The sequence below is a fragment of the Felis catus genome, chromosome A2 (genome assembly GCF_018350175.1).
Source record: "Felis catus isolate Fca126 chromosome A2, F.catus_Fca126_mat1.0, whole genome shotgun sequence".
NCBI lineage: Eukaryota > Metazoa > Chordata > Mammalia > Carnivora > Felidae > Felis > Felis catus.
Window position 1 is genome coordinate 126,456,289 of NC_058369.1, and position 20,283 is coordinate 126,476,571.

General features: G+C 47.2%; 1 long non-coding RNA gene across 3 annotated transcripts in view; it reads left to right on the forward strand.

Annotated features, from left to right (window-relative positions):
• LOC123383959 overlaps positions 1-20,283 on the forward strand; it is an 89,347-nt gene that overhangs the window by 20,074 nt on the left and 48,990 nt on the right. For all 3 annotated transcript variants that reach the window (XR_006594409.1, XR_006594411.1, XR_006594410.1), the window contains exon 2: positions 11,614-11,758. This is a non-coding gene — a long non-coding RNA (uncharacterized LOC123383959). The remainder of the gene's footprint in view (positions 1-11,613; positions 11,759-20,283) is intronic.

A 20,283-nucleotide genomic window follows, 5' to 3' on the forward strand; every position in this document is an offset into this window, starting at 1 on the left:
ATATATATTTTATTATATTCATTATATTATTTATATTATTTTTATAAATATGAAAATAAAAATATTTATTTATATATATAAATATATATACATATATAAAATATATATTATATATATGTATATATATAATATATACATATAATTATATGTATATATATAATATATACATATATTATTATATGTATATATATATTATATATATTATATTATATATGTATATATATTATATATATGTATATATATATTATATATATATGTATATATATTATATATATGTATATATATTATATATATATGTATATATATAATATATATATGTATATATATAATAATTATATTATTATATATATATATATATATATTATATATATATATTATATATATATGTATATATATATAAAAGAAATTAGGCCCTTACCCCAGACTGCAGTGCAACTTGAGCAAAATGCAATGTGATGAAGAGTGTGGTCCACTGAAACATGGCACAGCTACAAGCTCCTGGTCAGCACTTTGAAATTAACAGCGGCCCAAATGTGAATTTCTCAGCCTTTTTGTGGATAAACTTTTTTCTCCCCCAGTTTTTAGATGAAACCAGTCAGATCTCTGGGCTGCGCAAAAGCTTTCCCTTGTCAAATTTCCCAGCCACATTTACGTTGTAAGGTAAAGAGCTTCTATTCGAATCCCAGCTTCATCTTGGAGAGAATACCAGATTGTTTGGGAAGGAATCACTAGATCTGTCTCTTGGGAAGGAGAGTTAAGTCCCCAGGGACATCATAGTCAAGCACTGAGGTGAAGGACAAAAGAGGTTTCTGTTGGTCCTGAGAGGGAGAGGGGAGGACAGTGAGGGAAGACGTGTGTGCATTTGGGTCCAGCTCCACCACCCTTTTTCTGAATTCCAGTACAGTTAACACAGAGTGTTCTGTGAGTTTCAAGTGTACAATAGAGTGACTCAACAGTTCTCTACATTACCCAGTGCCCATCACGATAAGTGCACTCTTTTTTTTTTTTTTTGAGATTTTATTTCTAAGTAATCTCTATACCCAGTGTGGGTTTCGAACTCACAACCCCATGATCAAGAGTTGCACATGCTGAGTCAGCCAGGCACCCCAATAAGTATACTCTTAATCCCCTTGACCTATTTTGCCCACCCCCCCCCACCTGCCTCCCCTCTGGTAGCCATCAGTTCTCTATAGTTAAGACTGTTTTTGGGGTTTGTCTCTTTTTATGTTGTTCATTTGTTTCGTTTCTTAAATTCTGTATGTGAGTGAAATTATATGGTATCTGTCTTTCCTTGACTGGCTCATTTTGTCCAGCATTATACCCTCTAGCTCCATCCATGTTGTTGCAAATGGCAAGATCTCATGCTTTTTTATGGATGAGTAATATTCCATTACGTGTGTATATCCATTCATCTATTGATGGACATCTGGGTTACAGTTTCCCACCACGTTTTTATATTCACAACAGTGGCTGACTTCAGACTGTTCTTGGTGCAAATGAGTTTTAATTTTGTATACGGTAGAAACTGGCAAAGGGGCTCAGTTTTGCACTGGACTGATGTGGGCAAAACTGACAGGGCAGACCCTGAGCTGGAGGGGCCACCAGGGTCTGGGTTGCAATTATTCCACCAGCCACATCTGCCCGCCCATGAGCACCTCTGAAAACCTAGTGATGGGGCACCTGGGTGGCTCAGCTGGTTAAGCATTCAACTTCAGCTCAGTTCACGATCTCGTGGTTCGTGGGTTCAAGCCCTGTGTCAGGCTCTGTGCTGACATCTCAGACCCTGGAGCCTGCTTCGAATTCTGTGTCCCTCTCTCTCTGCTCCTCCTCCACTCATGCTCTGTCTCTCTCTCTCAAAAAAAACACCAAACATAAAAAAACAAAAACAAAACCAAGTGAGGCCCCACTCAAAAGTCTGGGCTGCAGATGGACGTTTAGACAGGCCTGGCTAGAGGCTACAAGATTATTATCCACTAGTACCAAGCAGGACTTTGTATTCTCCTTGGGCTCTTGACTGGTCTTGACCCGTCTGCTTTGAGCTGGTTCTTTTTCTTTCGGATACATTTAAAGAAAACTTCCAGTTCACCCCAGAGCCATACTGCACACGCTCTTTGTGTTTGAACAGGGGCTGTAGGGATTAATTCTGTGGGGTATGCATGCCAACTTTCTTCGGAAGGCATCAGAGACCCTACTAACCTTTCATTGGCCGTGTCTTCCCCATAGCACCAACTCCAGGCTCACCCCAGAATTGCCTTTCCAGGTAACCACAACCTAGTCCCAGTTACTGATGTCCGTCAATAAGAATTCAGAATCCCAGCCTGCCCACTTTCTAGCTGTGTGGCCTTTGACAAGTTACTTGCCTATCTTGTGCCTGTATTAATTTTCTTAACTGAAAATGAGAACACGTGAGAAGCGTTTGGCAAATGTTTGGCACATAAGGTGTCCTTAAGGAACGATATATTTGGGGGAAGTTTGAAGAATCTCAAACCATGAATAACTCATAATTAAATAAGCTGACACTTACCTACTATTCATAAAACAAACTGATGAGGTATGAATTTATTGATAAATTACTTAAAGCTTTATTTAAATAAAAAGTGTTTCTTGCACAAGAGGATACCTGTATAACTTTCCAAAATTGTTCATATCTAATCGCATTGAAATCTTCCTAAAACATCGTTTGGGTTGTATTATTCTCATACTCACACGTTTTCATTTTTCCTTGTGCTGGCTGAACACCGAAGCCACCTCTGTACCCCCCACCCTCTGGGCCCACGATAGATACAACCCCAGTCGTTAATGAGGCCCTTTCCATCACACCCCTGTTTCAGGCCCATTTGTCCACCTGCCCATCTTAAAATCATGCCCTGTAATGCAGAGAGGAAGGGTTATCCTGTTTCTTGAGTCACTGGGCTTGGAAGAAGCTAGTCACAAGAAGGAGCATGAAAGAAGGGTGGGCTGAGTGGAGACAAGCTCCTAAATGAGGGGGGACGAGGGGCGGGGTAGAGGAGGTGGGTGGTTGCGGGCTAGGGAGACAGCCAGAAGTGACTGTTGATTGGTAATGAAGAAATGAATGCAAAAAACAGGAAATATAGGGGCACCGGGGTGGCTCAGTCAGTTGAGTGTCTTGACTCTTGATTTTGGCTCAGGTCATGATCTCACCTTCACGAGATCAAGCCCTGCATCGGGAATGGAGTTTGCTTGGATTCTCATTCTCTCTCTCTCTCTCTCTCTCTCTCTCTCTCTCTCTCTTTCTCTCTCTCTCTCTCTTTCTCTCTCTCCCCCCAGCCCCAGCTCTTGCTCCCTCTGTCTCTCAAAAACAAATTAAAAAGCTGTGAAAAATAGCTATAAGAACATGAACATAAATGTTGATGGAGGGGCCCGAATCCTTACACATGTTCATGGCCCATAATCTCTAGGGTCACTGGGTGGAATCTACCGGTCCAGTTTTTATAGTTTTCTGTTCTGCATCATAATCTTCTGTCACTTGGCCACTCAGTAAAGACAGTAAACACGCTGTCTTGTGTCAGCCGTGTTTGAGAGAATAAAGGAAGGGATCTATGGAGGGTGACGCTGGAAGGAGGCTCCCAGCACACAGAAGAGTCTGGGTCATCCACAGAGAAGCCTAAATAGTACAGGAGGACCCGGGGCAGTGGTCCAGAGAGAAAGGTGATGGGCAAACCTCAACCCCAGACATTCCCATTTTCCCTTTTGGCTTCTCACTCCCTCTCCCCATCACTCACATCCTCCCTGCCTGCCTTGTAATTTGTACTCTGTTTTGTTCTCTCCTATAAGGATGAAGGCACCAGACGTTAGACCTGAAAGTAATTCTGACAATATCTAGAAGCAAATTCGGGGTCCCCCCGTGTCCCCCTCCAGTCGTTCATTGTACCACATGGTCTTGGTGTTGCCTTCCCGCTGAAACAGTCCAGGAGTCTGTGCTGATTTTGCAAGAATAAATAGTTGTGGTTCAAATCTCTTGCTCAATTTTTCAGATCTGGAGATTTTGCCATATAACCGTTCTAATGCCAAGAATTCATACCCCTGAGGCTTTCTTCTCATCATTTAAGATTTTCAAGAAGATAATTTAGCCTCAGTACTGGTTGCCAGATTGACAGCCTTAAAAACAAGAGGTGAAATCCAATCTGGATGGAGCCTGTGCCGTTGTCTATTTTTAGGGAAAAGATTATTCTCCCATATGGCTAGCTGGGAATAGAGCATGGCTGGGGGCGGGGGTGGGGTGGAGAGTTAAACCGGCCGTGACCCTAAATCTCTTGCTCTCAGCTTGGGGAGGGGGGTGCAAGAGTGGAGGGTGGAAGGGATACAAATTGTTCTGGGAAGGGTGCAAACCAGACTGTCCCGAAAACCACTGGATACTTTGCAGAGTGATAAAAATAATCCTTCCTTCTAAAAATAGCCCTTCTGGAAACCAGAGGCCTGGACTGAATTACAGTCACTATGTATTGAGCCTATACCAAGGTACCAAGGCCCCAGCTGGTTCTTTGCAGAGTTTATCTGGTGTAACCCTGCTCCAACCCCGCGAAGCAGGTATTTCTGTCCCCACTGACAAATGAGCACGGTGAGGATCTGAGCAGGAAATCAAAGTCAGCTCGTCACGTAGCCTCAATCATTTCCATTTTCCTCAAATCTCCTAGGCCAGAAGTTCCCAAACCTCATTGCACACTAGGATAAACGGAGGAGCTTTATAAATTCCTGGGATCTACCCCGGTCCAATCACGGGGTTGGGTAGGGGCAGAAATATTTTTTTAAGTTCCTAAGGTGATTCGTATGGACAGGCCGAGCTGAGATACAGTTGGGGACGCGTTGATTTCAGGAGCGCCCAGGGACGCCACCTCCATGTTCCCCTGGCCTTGGGCCCTCAGTGTCCTCCAGCTACTCTCTGAGTCTCTCCACCGAGCCGAATTCCCTCTGACCTCAGAGCTGCCCCGCCCGGCCTCATGACTCTGCTTGGATGTGACCTGCTCATGGAAGTGAACCCTGTGCACCTGAGTAACGTGACAGGTCTCTGCTCTTCTCTCTCAGAACACATCCCAATCTGTAATTCTACATCATGGGAATTTAAAAAATTGTTGTCGGTCTCGTCTGTCAGTAGGCGCCATAAAGGCGGGACTAAGTCTGTTCCACCTGAAATTGTACCTCCCGGGCCTTATATGGCTGAAGGAGGCAGGGAATGAGTGAAGGCCTGGGAGGAGCGGGCAGCAGGAATAGGGAAACACAGTTCCGGTCCTGGTTTTGTGCTAATTTCCTGAACAACGGTTTGGGGAGCCCTCTTCCTCTCTGAGATGCTCTTTCCTCACCTGATGAGAGATGCTGGATCACACCCGTGGGTGTCAAACCTCAGGGAGTGTGGGAATCACTTGGGGGGCTGCGTAAGGCCGAGTCTAGCCCTACTTCACACAGATCTCGCGTGGGGCCAGGTCAGCATCCAGCCCCAGAGATGCTGACACTGGTTGGTCGGTGGCGGGGGCGTGGGGGAGGGGTAGGCATTATAAGGAACACTGAGCTGGGTGAATTCCGAGGTCGTAGCTATGGCATTGTGTGGTTTATTCAGTTAGCAAACCTGAGAACCTGGCACGAGGAAGAAAAAGAGGACTGAGCGAAAGTGTTACTTCTCAGAACTTCCCTTCCTCCCACAGCTAGCAGCCAACGCCGTCTGTCCATAAAATGTGTTGTGGAGATCTCGGTGCCATGTCCTCTCAACTCACCACACTCGGAATCACCACTTTGTAGCATACGGGAACGCAGTACAATGCGTCCATGTTCACGGTGTCCTAGAAACACTGAAATGTTGTTAGCCGGCTCCAGATTCGGGGCCCCGGATGCCCTAGTTCATCGCTGCTGGGAATGCACATTGCGAGGGGAGAAAATGCTAGACAATCTTCTCTCTCTCCTTCCTCCCCCTTTAAAAGACACCGAAAACCACATAAAGCCGGTGTGTAGCTTAGGAGCTGTGAGGGGACCATCCCTTAATCACTGCTCATGTCACTGCTTTGCCAGTCACCCCAGAAGCCCCTCTACGGCCTCTCCCCACTCCTTCCCTTTCCCTAAAAGTGAACACTCTCCTGACTCATGGAGTTACCACCTCCTGACATTTCTTTACAGTCCCATCGCCTGGCGGTGCATTCCTGGTCTCTCGAGTTCCGTCTTGCCATTTCAACGCGTTTGTTGTCTTTCAGTGCCATTGGATCTACAGGTTTCCCTCCTCCGTCTAAAGCAGAGGAACATTTAACCTGCAGAGTTTCTCACAGTCTGGATCTTGCTGGCTGCCTATTCATGGTACAATTCAACGTGTTCCTCTGTGCTGTGTATTTCCTGGGATTTGGCAGCTGAAATCAGAGGTTTCATTAGGCTTGTTTCTAATCCTTTTGGCAAGACATTAGGTGGCAGTGTATTCTTGCATCGGGAGGCACATAATGTCTGGTTTTCTCTCCCTTCACCCCCCTCTTTTCCCTTCATCTTCATTCTCTCCCTCCTCTTCTTTTCCCCCTTCTCCTCCTCCTCTATCTCCACTCCCAGTACACGGTCTGTGGTCCTTTGTAGGGCAGCCCCAGGCTCCAGATGTGGAAGTGGACAGGAGGGGAGGTGGCCATGTGCTCAGCTGGGGGAACAGGCTTGTGCAGTCATGACCTTGGCCATACCAGCTGACCTGAGCCCAGATTCTTCGACCACAGAAGAGTTAACATTTTTAAGGGGTTCTTCATCCTGCTGTAGCCTCGAGTCCGCTGAGCATGGCTGCAAAGGGTGGTCCTCTTCGGCACAGCCAAAGGGCCCCGGGAGCGAGGTCCCCCGCTTGCTGGTGTGACGTGGGTGGGTTCCTCAGCACAGGCTTCCTGTGTCTTCCCTCAGCGCAACAAACCATCCTCAGCCCCTTTGCAGAAACGATTTTGGCCTTTTGGGCCTGACTTTTTGGAAGCCATGGAGACATAGACTCCAAAAGGTTTCATGGAAAGTAAGTGGCCTGGTTTTTGTTTCCCTTTTTCGGCGGATGCCGACGTTCTCTTGCTGTTTGTGCTACAGACACGCTGTGAATGTGTTTCTGAGTGAACTTCTGCCTGTTCCTGTGAAATTTCATGATCTTCTAAGTGAATCGCTCTGCAGTGCAAACACCGATACTGAAGAAAAGAACTGTGGGGGAAGACTCATGTAAGGTTCAGTAATAGTATGGAAACATGACCACTTCTGTGAGTCCACACATTGGAAACTCAAACAGTAGGGAGACTTCACTTCGCCAGCTCCAGGAGTAAAATCATTTTCTTTGCCGTTGTTTTTGGCCTTCTGCTGATAAGCACTTGTAGATTAACTAGTTGACCTAGCTCAGTCTTGCCTTTTCTGGGTGCGAGCGTGTATTTGTGTGTTGTTCACTTAACCCTCGACGCAGTATTTCCAGATAACAGTGAAGATGGAGTTACTCTTCTAAATGGCTCGCTCTCATTTTTTTTTTAATGTGTATTTAGTTTTGAAAGAGAGTGAGCACGTGAGCGGGGTAGGGACAGACAGGGAGACAGAGGATCGGAAGCAAGCTCTGTGCTGACAACAGAGAGCGCTCTGTTCAATGTGGCGGTTGAACTCACAAACTGTGAGATCATGACTCGAGCCAAAGCCGGATGCTTAACCGACTGAGCCACCCGGGTGCCCCGGCTGGCTCTCATTTTGAGCACTGGAGGTTTGTCTTGGGAATCCCATCAGGGCTGAAGATCCACCAGAAGAGATAGAAGAGGGTCTGTTTGTACCCTTGTCGACCAGGGCCCACGTCCTGTGAGCATTAAGAGGAAAGTAGAAAGAGGAAGTAAGTTGAACATACCGATGTCCTTTGGTTTGTGGATCTGTTGAAACTTGCAGCTGTGGCCAGCTTGGTGGTGGTGGTTGTTTACTATATCATCTTGGACTTGAAGGCTTTGCGTCTCCTTCTAAAGCAGTGTGTTTGTCCCTTTGCACCCATGGCCTGAGTCCCCAGGGCGTGGCCAGCCCTCTTCGTCGGTCATCCTCGCTGACAGGCCCACGCCCCCAGCCTTCCACAGGTGTGCTCACCACAGTACTCAGAGCACGTAAGGGGACAGCTATCTTGATCTGGTTTTGCAAGTGCCACGTCTGTGTTCCCTCACTTCTCTTGATAATGTTCCTGGGAGGCCATAGCTAGGCCCCAGCGATTATGCAAGGCCGACCGTTTGCCTAACTCCCCGTTCCGTGGCAGAGACCGTCTCTGGTCTCCTGTTCTATAAATGTTCTATTAAAAAAGGTTTCAGAGACCCATCTGTGTCACAATAACAAAATCCGGTGCAATAGCATGCTGCCTGGTGGGAGCAAAATTCAGCTCTTCAATAATCCAAAATGTGTTTTCTTCTGCTTGTCTCCCTCATTTTCACAATAAGTAACGTTGCCGTGTTTGGCTCCCCACGATTCCAGCAAATTCCTGCGTAGAGCCCATTTAAAGGATCGACTTGCTTTGCATACCTCGAGGAGTTCAGCGGATGAGAGAAATCGAACTAACCGAGAAGTGAGATGCTGATGTTCTAAAGCTGTGTTTCCACTTCTTTTTCACATGAAAGGATGTCCCAGACATCATGAAAGTAAATAATGGTATTTTTTAGGGTGGCATACTGACATAAGCTGCCTGTATTAGGTGTAGCCAGGGTTTTTGAGTTTTATGGAATACTAAACGCTGACATAGAAAAGCAGTTAAATTTGAGCATGTCGTGCAAATCTGACGGGGCTTAAAAAGACATTAATCCTTGAGACGAAATGTCTGGTTTGCTTAGGCTCCATATGCTGTACTGTCCTCGCAGAAACTTTCACAGCACTGGATGGCTGGTGTCCTAAATCTGTGACAACCCATGATGAGTCTTATATGTTACACGGTTAAAAGTATTATCTCGCTGTAAATCTGGTTTGGTAAAGCTTTGCTTAATTTAGACGTTAAGAAGAAATGTTCTCTTTTCAATGACGTAATTTCCATAGTTTAAATTGAAGGGACATAAAACAATTGTTTTCCCCTAAGAATCTATTATGTCACAGCTGTAATTCAAGTAGGATTTGGAGAATACTGCGCTTTTGTCTAATTAGCAATTACTTTAGAGATTGGGTGATTTCCTTGGGAAAGTTGTTCTATTAGGATAGAAGGTCACACATCTCTCTGCCACGTACACAAACACATGCCTTCTGCCTCACACATCTATGCTTCCGGTCACTTAGCCTTTGAGGCCGATTTCCGGGCCTTTCTACCAGGGCAGAATGCACCTCTTCTTCCCTGAACAGCAGCCTCCCGCCCCCCACCCCCACCTCCCAGGTCCATGGTTTCAGAAAAATAAACCGAAGCCTCCACTTTGCAAATCCTCACAATTGCCAATCTCATATGACAGTTCACCCGCAGGGAGACCAAGCTAAGAGAATGAAGTTAATTTGTTTGAAATGGCCACGTCAAATACAGGCACACCCCAGCCCCCCAAATAAAGAGGCGCAGTTACATACATGATAGAGGTACAAAACATCAAAGACCAAATATTTATTTCTCAAGACAACAGCGGCACTGAGCAAGCCCTGAGTCTGTTGGCCCAGGAAGCCCAGCTGCAAAGGTGAGTCCCCCAGGTGACTCCCAGGGGCTGCACTAACCTGTTAGGCTACTCCATGTCTTGTACGTTTGAGGCCTGTGGCCTTAAGACATCTGAAATGCCTGATCAATGCAGAAGAACCCAAAGGGTCCTGGCCCCAGGAGCCAGTGCACAGGGCCAGGCTATCTGAGGGTCCTTTTTCATGGTGTCTAGTGTTGGGCTGTCCTCAGGTCTGAAATTCCACAATGACAGATTCAGCCTTGGTTTCCTGGTGTGCAATCGTCCTTGTGGCAAGAGAAAACCAGTATGTTGAATCATCCCTTTACTCTAGAGCGTCACCGCTGCCTGTCCTCAGACTGTATCCCCAAACTCCCTGATTTTTTTGAGTAACTCGGGTCCCAAATTTGGAAGACAGCTCGGCCAAGAGAAAAATTCTCAACCATAAAAAATTAAAAAGAAAAAAAAAAAGGGAGGGCACCTGGGTGGCTCAGTCAGTTGAGCGTCTGACTCTTGGTTTCAGCTCAGGTCATGATCTCACAGTTTGTGAGATCCAGCCCCGTGTTGGGCTCTGCACCGACAGCATAGGGCCTGCTCAAGATTCTCTCTCCCTGTCTCTCTGCCCGTCTCCCACTCTTGCTTTCTCTCTCTCTCTTTCTCTCTCAAAATAAGTAAATAAACTTTAAAAAGAAAAAAAAAAGGAAACCCAAAGCAAAGCAATTAAAGCTTTAATTTTTTATGGCCCATGTTTCTATAAATGTAAAGACTAATAGACATCATGAAATATTAACCAAGTCAGTAATCCAGGATTATGTATAATGTCAAATTGGTCCCCATTGTCAATGAAAAAGCTATCAGGCAGCAGTTTCTGAAAACAAACACAAGCTTCCAGATGTCCCAGCAGGGGAGTGAGAGCACACTCAAGGCCTCAGTTTTCAGAAGGGCCAGTCTTGAATGGATCAGAAGGCTGTTCTGGACTCCAGGGCAGGACAGGAAAGAGAACTACACAGGAGGATACAGGCCAGACCTACAGGAAATCTACAGGGGGCTGTGATCTGGTGTAGCAGGTGCCTTTGTAGAGGGGGTACCTCTGGCCAGGATTACATTCTGGAGCCATATTTGTTTATGCATCAGTGGATTGTATCAGAGGGGAGGCCCTGCTAGAGGTTGAGCATGTTTTATTCTTTCCTTCAGGGCACATGAGCAGAGGAGGGGCAGGGGCAGAGGCAGAGAGAGAGAATATTAAGCGTGTTCTATGGTCAGCGAGGAGCCCGATGCAGGGCTCGATCTCATGACACTGAGATCATGACGTGAGCCAAAATCAAGAGTCAGATGCTTCACCAACTGAACCACCCAGGTGCCCCAGGAGAGTTCATTTAGAGGAAGGGGACATGCGGCCCTGTGTGCCAGCTAACCTGGAACCAACTCCGGGCCTGGGAGGAGGTCAAGCACGTGGAGCTGACCTAGGGAGCAGCGACTGGAGCACCTTTGGTTGGCTTAGTGCTTAAGGTATGTGATTGTCCTCCCTAAGAGAACCAGTGCATCCTGGACAGGCTTCCCAGACGGCAATGGGGCTTCTCAGCAGGGCTGGGCGGTGCTGTTGTCAGGGCAACGGTCTTCAATGCAATACCACGTGTCAGGGAGAAAGACCATCAGAACTGAACTGATTGGCTCTAGTTCTCTCTTCTGCTGTTATGTGGAAGTTGGGTCAACCCACTTTGAGGACAGTTAGGGATGCAATGGGACAAGAAGCCTCAATAGGGAAATACATTCTGATCATAGGGTGTATAACATGAGCAATTATTTTGTGGCAGAGCTGTTGTCTGCTGACCCAACAATCCTTCTCTGGAAGAGACCTTTCTGGAAGAACCCACCTCCCATGACAGAGACTTAAAATGCCAAATGCTCACTCTCCCAGATCATCTTTGTATGTGGTCCGGTTTGGGTCAATTAGACCATGGGATAGTTTACTAGGAGTTTGAGGGGGATTTTTTTTTTCTCCTGATAAAAAGAGAGGGATAAGCCTCTTTCTTTCTTGTCTTAAACACAGTTTGAATGTGGACATGACATTTGGAGCTGTGTCAGGAATATTGTGACCATGACAGAAAGGCCGGGAGAGTCACATAGAAGTCAACTCAGGACTCTGACATTGCACAGCCACCAGACCAACTACCTACCTCAGGACCTCCTGCTAGGTGAGAAAATACCTTCTGCCTTTATTATTATTATTTTTAGTTGGGTATCCTATTAATTTTAGTTGAAAACATTTCCATTGATTAGTAATGTCTTTGGTTGTAAATGACAGAAAACCCAGCTAACCCTAGCTTAAGTCATAGGACATATACTGTTTACTTGACAAGAAGCGTAAAGGTAGGTGGTCCTAAAGTTGGTTCATTGGCTCAGCCATATCACCACGTGGACTCTTTCCATAGGTTTTCAATAGACTCTGACCTCTGGTTGTTGTCTCTTGGTTGCAAAATGGCTGCTGCAGCTCCACAATTCCATCCTTGCGTTGGATGGGATGGGGAGAGAAGAGCAGAAAGGGGTCTTTGTCCCCAGCTACCTATTGTCAGGGAAGAATATCTTTCCCAGGATCATATGGCATCCATAGATCAGTCACTGGCAGAAAAGGAATGAGACAGCCATTATTGACTGAAATCAGGTACTATCGGGCATCTGCTTTTTTCTTCTTCCGCTGCTCTTTTCCTTTCAGGCATGTTCACTGCCCTTGCTTGCAGGCCTCCAAGTGGTCTCTGGGGGATAGTCTATGTTTTGGACTTCTGTTAAAGATCAGAGAATGGTTGCTACCCTTTGAGCTTCACTCTATCAGTTGGGCCCGTAATTGTTTGTTCCCCAGTCCTAACCGTTTGGAGACGTTTTTAGGGAAAATGAAAACCAAACTAAAATCACAACTTCAGGGGCTGCTTCTACTGCCTTTCTCCCTAGCCAGACGCTAGATCAGTGGTCGGGAACAAGGGGTGAATTTGCACCTACATCCCAGTGGACATTTGGTGATGTCTGGAGACATTTTCTGTTTTCACATCTGGGAAGGTGGTAGTGTTAGTGGTGTCTACTGGGTAGAAGCCAGGGAGACTGCTAAACATCCTGCAGTGCACAGGACAGCCCCCTACGGCAAAGAATTACCCAATCAAAAATGTCAGCAGTGCTAAAGTTGAACAGCTTGGCCCTAGAGGGTGGACCAAGCCAGAAAGCCATCTTTCCTCCTTAATGCCTCCTTGCCTGTGCCTCAGGCCCTTCTAAATAAAAAGAATGTCCATATTCTATGCCTCAGGACACCAACTTGCCCCTGGGCAGTAGCAGGGACCAAGTAAACACCGTGAACTGAGTAGTGGGGTCAATTCGCTAATTAAATAAACGAATCTCTTCCGAGTATTTTCGCTTTTGGAAAAATTGCAGCAATCACTTCATGACTTTTATACAAAATTACAAAGTGTTGCAGCATCGGCAACAGGGTCTCCAACTGCCATTGCATCAGAGACGGGCTCTGTGGGAGGAACGTGACAGGTTCATTCCGCTCCTGTTGATGAGCTTTGGAAGTGAGGGAAAGGGCAGCAGAGAAGCGTTCTAGAATTAGCACGTGTGTACAATTGTTTTCTGGGCAGGGTCTACCCACCCCTGTCTACTTTCCCTTTATTTCTACCAGCTCAAGTGCAAACTTGAACTTACCTCCTCTTTAGGGCTGTCATTCCTTAATTTTCTCTCTTATAACATGCCTTCCTATTCTTATCCCATCTTTGCGCAAAAAGAGAGACAAAGTGAGGCAAGGGAGAGAAACGGTGCAGGTCAGCAAGAGTCTCCTCTTTCCAGTGCTGGAGTGGGCTATTTTAGGAGACATTTCAGAGTTTTCTCCTCAAGTAATCATTCCACCGGGTGACCGTAGAAGTAAAGGCACAGGTTTGGCCCCTGTTATAAAGAGGCCCCTGTGTGAATACAATGTCGTAAACCAGAAGTTTCTCTCTTGTGCAACTGTCTGAGTAGGGGGTTTCAGGCCGTAGGGTGGCTCAGGGGTGTCCAGGTCCTGGGCCCCTTTGTTCTGCGAGCTGCTTCTACCTCACTGTCAAGGCTGGCTGTGCCACTTCCCACTGTCACCCCCACATTCCAGCCAGCCCGAGTGGAGTATTCCCCCTTACCTTCAAGGGACACTACCTGCACGCGGCATTCAGCACTTCTGCTCAAATCCAACAGGCCTGGACTTACTCAGCTACATCAACCTACTAGGGTGGGAAGTGGAAAATGCAGCCTTTTTTGGGGGGGGGGATGGGGGTGCCAGGGTGCTAGCTACAACGTGAGAGTTCTGTTGCTAAAATGCTTGCTAAGTGTCATGCTCTGTGTTGGGTTTTACAAGGATCACTTCACCGAATCCTCACAATAAAAATAGATACAGTTTAGTCTCCATTTTACAAACCTCAAAGCTGAGGCACAGAAGAAAGGCCCCACCCCAGCCGCAGCTCTTTATTTGTTGAGGGAGTGCTGGTGAGGGAGGTGGGGAGGAGGAAAGGACAGGATGGAGAAGAGAGAGGAAGCCGGTAAGAGGTCAGTTTCAGGCAAATTCCCAGCCCCAACTTGATCCCGATCCCGCAGAAAGCTCTAGAACCGAGTTGAATCTTGGAACTTTCCCTTGAGGCGAGGGAGCTGAGCGTTCACAACCACCCACAACAGTCAGGTGCTGGCAGTCACCCTGGAGGGAGTCCCCGGGCGCTCCCAGTGCCCTGCCCCGGCTGCCCAGCCAGCTCCAGGAACCCAAGGGCAGTTCTCTGAAAAGGGTCACAGGGATGAGAGAGCAAAGTTCAGGAGTGACGTGGGCACACGGAACCAGTAGGAGGGGCTGAGGGGCTGCTGGCAGGGCACTGCAGTATCTGCTACTCCTGCTCAATGGCACCTCCCTGCACATCCTCCTGGCACCTGGTGAAAGAAGTCCCAGGACCAAGTTCGCTCAGCGGAGTTTGTCATGTGAGCGGTCAGTCCTTGCTCCCCACCCCGACACGTGCATTTTAATTGATCACACTTAGAAAATGTTTGCCCTGAAAAATGCTTCATTAAATCACTCACGGAGTGATATCTACTGAGCGCCTTCTGCTAGGCTCCGATGAGGGGCTGGGCATACAGAGGCTAATAAGACAGAGTGATCCATTTCCCCCCAGGAGTTCACTGGCTGCAGGACTAGAAAGGCGGAAAAATGAATCAATTTTAGATTTAGAATAATCAACATAGTAGAGAACTGCTTTGTTCAGGGCATTTGGAGGTGAGAGGGAAGAAGCAGAAAACATTTGACAGGGTGACATTTGATTCTGGGTTTTAAAGAATGAACATCAGCCCCCCCCCCCTTTTTTTAAATGTATCTATTTTGAGAGAGAGAGAAAAGAGAGAGGGAGAGAGAGAAAATGAGCATGAGAGAGGGAAGGGCACAGAGAGAGAGGGAGACAGAGAATCCAAAGCAGGCTTCATACTATCAGCACAGACCCCAATGCTGGGCTCAAGCTCACAAACTGTGAGATCATGACCTGAGCCGAAGTCGGCCTGAGCCAAAGTCAGACACTTAACCGACTGAGCCACCCAGGCACCCCAAATAAAAGCCTTTTTAAGCAGCCTGTGCAAAACCATGGTGGTAAAGAGAGCTGTGTCTGTGCTGTGGGCCAAAAAGTTGCTGGATGAATGAGAGCGTGAAGGAATTAAGGAATGAATTGTCCCAGTGCTTGGTGATTCTCAGGGATAGGGAAGGTCATCTGAAAGTCACTACTGTAAGCAGATTTCTGCCCAAACTACACAACCCTCTCCCTGTCATCCTCTTGGCCCGCCAGGAGATTCTAGCACACCCTTCCAGGACAGGAGACTCCTAAGTGTGAACACCTGTTACCCTCAGGTACGAGGGGCAGAATGAAAAGGGGAGAGCTAGCACTGTTGGCTTGTAAGAGTGTTCTTTTTCCTTCCATCATTGTCCAAAACTGACCGATGTGTAACTTGGCTGCAGCATTCCCTTGTGAAGATAAATAAGCATCAGGAAGCTTCACCTCCCCCTTTGAAAACCAGGGGAATAAAAACAGTGGTCCTGGTCCTGAAGTTACTTCAAGACTTGTAGGCAGCACATATCTCTCAGGATAAAATATAAATGGAATCTCCCCTCTCCCAGAGCACAGGTCCTCAAGGTTAAGTTCACAGCCTCATATGAAATGTGAAGTGCAGTGTATCATCGGGCAGGGCAGGGGCCTGCAGTGGAGGCGGGGGGAGTGGGGGGAAGTTCCTCACCTTTGCTTCCTGCCAGCCCTTGGACAGTTAAAGACCCCAAATATTTTTTAGGGGTTAGCTTGATGAGACCATTGGTTTAGTGACAATAATATAAATCTGGGAAAAGACCCTATATTTTCAAATAAAACAAGAAGAAACTGGCTGAATAAAAGAAAATGTGTATTCTAGATCTTTTGTTCTCTCCAGCATCATTTCCTAGGCCCTCTCTCTGTGTCAGAGGAGTAGCTCCTGTGAAAGTTCACCCTGCACATCTCCAGGGTCTTTTAATGTCACACTCCCTGTCCTTTGGAAATAGCCTTCTCCAGAGTCTCCTGGGGGCTCAAACCTGTGGAAAGGATATTTAAAATAGATATCTCCTTAGAGTGGGAGAGAGCCAAAGCATAAGAAACTCTTAAAAACTGAGAACAAACTGAGGGTTGATGGGGGGTGGGAGGGAGGGGAAGGTGGGTGATGGGTATTGAAGAGGGCACCGTTTGGGATGAGCACTGGGTGTTGTATAGAAACCAATTTGACAATAAACTTCATATATTGAAAAAAAAATAGATACCTCCTTTAATAATGAAACACATTAGTCAAGTGCAAGCCTTGGGGTGGCCTTCACTGCCCTTGGTCTCTGTCCCCAGATGTGCTGGGGTATACACCCCAGGCTGGCAGAGCCCCTAAAGCCCTGTGATAATTTATTGGAAGGCACTTGGCAAAGTCTGATTATGACACCATGAGACTAATCTGTTGGTTACAAGTGTCAAATACCTGTAGCTAAGAATTGGAAAGAATATTACTTTCTTTCTGAGAATTTACACTTTGGCCAGCTTTAGAGGAGGAATTTCTAAAGTTTATTTTGAGAGAGAGTGAGAAAGAGGGGAGGGGCAGAGAGAGAGAGAGAATCCCAAGCAGGCTCCGCACTGTCAGCGCAGAGCCCACTGTGGGGCTCAAACTCACAAACCGTGAGCCAAACTCACAAACCGTGAGCCAAAATCAAGAGTCCAAGAGTTGAACGCTCAACCAACTGAGCCACACAGGCACCCTGGTGGAGGAGTTTCATGAAGGAGGGGGTGTGTTTATGGAGTCACTGTGCTTTTGCTTCACCCTGCTGCTTTAGACTCCCACCCACAGAGCCCTGCATGGTGGGTGCAATGTTCCCATTTTACAGACGTTTTGCACATTATCGCATAGGTGCAATAGAGTCAGGAACTTTTAACCTTGAGTTTGCACGCAGGTCTCCCCGACTTGATAAACTCTACTTTTCTTCCTTAATGCAAGCTTAACTTCAAAATTAAACCTTTTTCTAAGAATGAAACATGTCTACACACACCCCCTCCGTGGGAAGTGAGAAACTGGGTTTGTTCTCTGTCCCTCACGTGTCTCACCCCTCTTAGGCAGAGGACAGGCCTGGGGAAAACGGAAGAAGACCCCAAACTCTAACCTGAAGTTCTCGGACCAGCTATGTTTCAAAACCAGAAGTTGAAAATTCAGCCTTTCCCGATTTTATAAAGAAATTGTAGTGCATATGTCCTGTCTTACCTAATACCTGGTGGCATCTGGGGCAGTGCCCTGAAATGAATCCTACTAATACTTCTCCAGTGAAATATTCACGCCAAGGGGGATAGATATAGATCGTAAAGAGTTGCGTATGAATTTAGGTCAGGTTTTTGCTACCAAATTGGCAACGCCAAAGTTCGCGTTTTCAGACCTTTGGCCTTCAGGAATCACTATAAGGGATAGCGGACTTTGTAGGTTCCATTTGTGGGGTCTTCTGCTCATATAAATCCTCGCTGGATAAACCTGGGGGGAAGGGCAGGAGAGGCGCCTTGGTCTGGAGTCTTTGCAGCTGCTCCAGAGGGAGGAAACCCCACTCCCTGGGCACTTCCGGGACACAAGGAACAAGCAGCCGGATGTGCTCACAGACTGTCAGGTGGAGGTGGGTTCCTTAGGGAAAGTACTGTTCCTCCCTGGTCCACTAAGTGGGGAGGGAGCAGAGGGTAAGCCTTGGGTGCCACCAGTGGTCCCGTGCAGCTCTGAGGCCCACTGTGAGGCTGGGCCAACCCTGGAACCAGGGCTGAGCCTCCTCCATGCCCTCTGTGCCCCGGACAGGCGTTACCCACCCCGACTCATCACCGTCTGGGGGTGTGGGGCATGGAGCTTCACTGCCTGGATCAGAGTTTGACCCACTAGGCACCAGCTCAGCTGGGACCTGATGACTTATGTCTGTTTCTTTCCAGAAAATGAACACGATAATAATGGCACCCACCTTATAGAGTGAGGGAGAGGCTCAGTGGAGCTAGCACAGGTTCAGGTCAGCGTCTAGAAGGAACATGCAGTCACATTACATAAGAAATGGCTTAAACACCTCTCACTACAGAGATCAGCCTGTACCCGTGTCCTGGGGCGGCCCTAACAAGTTACTGCAACACACGTGGCTTAGACCAACAGAAATTGATTCTCCCACAGTGCTGGAGGCTACAGGTCTGAAATCCGGTGAGCAGGGTTGATTTCTCTCGGAGGCTCTGAGGGAGGATCTACGTCATGCCTTTCTTCACCTTCTGGTAGCTGCTGGCGATGCTTGGCATCCCTTGGCTTGTAGCCATGTCACTGCCATCTCTGACTTCATCTTCATGTGGCCTGTTCCCCGTGTCTCTGTGAGTTAGTTCTCCCTTCCTTTTCTCTTATAAGGATACCGGTCATTGGCTTTAGGGCTCGCTCTAAGTCCAGAAACATCTTATTTCAAGATTCTTGACTTAATTACCCCTGCAAAGACCCCATTTCCAAATAAGGTCACATTCACAGGCACCAGGGGTAAGGATTGGACATGTCTTTTGCAGGGGACACAATTCAGCCCCTTACAGGGCTAGACACAAAACTTGCAGGGTGGGACAAGTGGTATGCCACAGTACCCACCCACATATGATGATGGATTGTTAGCCAACCCCTGTGGAGTCCCTTGATGGGGAACATTAGTACGGGAGCCATTGTGATATAGGGCATAGGATAGGGGTTTTAGAGTCTGGCAACTGACTGCAAGCCCTGGGACACTGGGCAAGTTTACTTCATCAAAGCGAGGGCTTGGCTTCATTATCTCTGAAAGGGACACTCTAAGCCCTGTCTCAGGGTGTTCACGTGAGGAATAAAGACAAGTTTACAGCACCTTGTCCATAAAGCCCTCTGTAAATGGGACCCCCTTCCCTTCCTCCCACTTGCTTTTGAATGCTGTTGGTGCCTAGAATCCTCTTTGAAATCTGGAACCTAAGGCCCATCCATCCTTAAAGCACTTCAGTGCCAGCCATGGCATTATTCAGGGGATGTTCTCCAACGTCAAGTGGACTTCAAGGCCTAGGTCTAGGTTTCCAGCAATAAGAATCTGACTACTGGGAGACCAACTGTCAACTACCAAGGGCTGGAGATTCTCCTTTCAGAAATACCATTAACAACCCACCCCACCTACAACCCCCTGCTGTTCCAGAGCCCAGAGAGGACTTCAAACCCTAAAGAACACTTTAAGATTGTTGTAAAACCATGCAAAACAAAAGTGTCTGGGGCAGATTCCTTCCAAGCTCACACAGTAAAGGTCATTCCCACCTGGCAAGGCCTAAGGCCAGAACACTTTCTCTTGTCCTTCTGAGACAGGAGTCCTGCATTGTGGCAAAGTCCCTGGCACAGGCGGGTTGGGAAGCTTGCGCCGTGCCCCCCGTGTGACGGTTCTTGTGGATCGCGAACAGTGCTCCCCGCACCTGCGTTTCCCTGGAACACACTGAGCCTTTCCTTTCCCAACTGACTCTTCTGACACACAGTGGGATTTCAGTTCCTGTAGAAGGTGGTAGAATATCTACTCTGCACACTGGCACGGCATTTTCACCCTTAAGCTAATGGTTTAATTCACTAATAATAGTGCCAAACACTAAGTTTTTGTGGATCGCAGTTTGTTTTAACTTTTGTCAGGAGACCGCAGAAAACACAGAAGGGGATGCTAATTTTTGCCATCTGAGATGAGGCAGGGAGAGACTGGCTGGATGCCCTTGTCACCCCAGAACCTGGGGAACCTGTGTCCACTCCACCGTGGAAGGAAGCTTGGCTGGTGGGCAGTTGCCTTTGCTCTCGACCCCACCTCTCTTGTTCTGGAGCCTCCTTTGTTTGGGATCCTCCCCAAATTAAACAGTTTTTTCCCAAAGGCAAAGGGCACCTTCACCTGGGAAGGGCCAGACGTCATTTCCCTCCACCTACTCACCCTGGCTCGGCATTCCTGAACCAAGCTCTTTGTGAAATCAGGCAGGTTCCCGCCGCCCTTCCTGTCCTTGCCTGTGGCCTATGCTGAGAGGGCGGGGTATGAATGACAGCACAACAAGAATTCCAGGCTTGGCTATTTAATGCTCTGAAGCACTAAGCAAAGTGCCTTCGACGTATTCTTCCAGTTAAAATTTATCCCATTTCCAGATAAGGAGAAGGAGCCACAGAGAGGTCAAGA